The following is a 1,314-nucleotide window of genomic DNA, read 5'->3' as shown; positions in this document are numbered from 1 at the left end:
GTACTGTTCCTTTCCTCCCCATTCTCCTACATTTCATACTTCCCCTCTCCTCTATCCTCTCATTCCATCCCTCCTCTTCACCCTCTCTATTCTGTCCCCTTCCCCCCCTCTCCACCAATCCCCGTCTTCTAAACATTCATCATCATTCTCCCTTCATCTCCTTTCTTCCCAAACATTCCTTCCCGTCACCTTCTCCTTCTTTTCATCTTCACTTCCCCTCTCCCTCTCCTCTCTCTCTCCCTCTCCTCTCCAATCTGCCTCCCTCTCCCTAGCCCCTTCCCCCCTCTCCACAAATGTTACCCCTTTCCCACTCTCCCCTCCTTTCCTTCTGCCCCTCACCCTCTCTTCCTCCCCTTTCTTCTCTATCCCTCCCTTCTCCCTCCTCTCACTCCCCCCTCTTCTCTGTCCCTCCCTTCTCCCTCTCCCTCTCCTCTCTCTCCTCTCACCCCTCTCTCCCCTGCCTCTCTCCTCTAGCCTCTCCACCCTCTCCCTCTCCCTCCCCTCTCTCCCTTGCCTCTCCCTCCCCTCTCTCCCTTGCCTCTCTCTCCCCTCTCTCCCTGCCCACCCTCTCCCCTCTCCCTCCCCTCTCTCCCTTGCCTCTCCCCTCTCTCCCTGCCCACCTCCCCGTGGAGACCGTGTCACTGGGTTACGGTGAAGCCTTTGCTCGAGTAACTCACTAGGAATCCCGGCTTCAGTGACCTACATACGGGACCCAACCTCGCCTTGCTGAACTCCGGCAGCTGGACGGAGATGTTGCAGAGTGATGTTGCAAGCGCTGATTTCGCTGCTTGCTCGATTTCAGCTATGCTTGTTACCTCGTGTGGTTTTTTTAAGGATGAGTGGGACTGGAAGGTGTTTTGTACGATTTTTAAAAGAAATTTTAGAGGGGTTTAGATGGGCGCGCGCGCTCCAGCCTCCTTCTGCGTCGTCGGCGATTATTGCGTAATTTCTTCACCCCTTTTTAGGAGGATCTCCAGCCCAGCCGTGATTGGCAGCTCAACGTTGACGTCACTCTCTGCTCCACCAATCAAAAAGCCCGTTGGTGGAGAGATGATGACATCACCATTATTCTGGCTTGTGATTGGCCAACGAGGAGATCCGGATGCCTGAGTCATGATCACGTCACCAAGTTTACAAAGATATTCTAGAACTGTTCGGAGCTTCCATTGCATCATGTGAATGAAACAAAAGTACCCTTTGGTGGTAACGGTTAATTCCAGCGCGCGTCAATCCGCCCGAAAGTGTGTCACTTCCCCGCGAGCGACGCCAACAAGTTTCCAAATGACTGTTAATTCATCTTTTTAAAGTCATGAC

The sequence above is a fragment of the Penaeus monodon genome, chromosome 19 (assembly GCF_015228065.2).
Source record: "Penaeus monodon isolate SGIC_2016 chromosome 19, NSTDA_Pmon_1, whole genome shotgun sequence".
Lineage (NCBI taxonomy): Eukaryota > Metazoa > Arthropoda > Malacostraca > Decapoda > Penaeidae > Penaeus > Penaeus monodon.
This window is presented reverse-complemented; position numbering follows the sequence as displayed.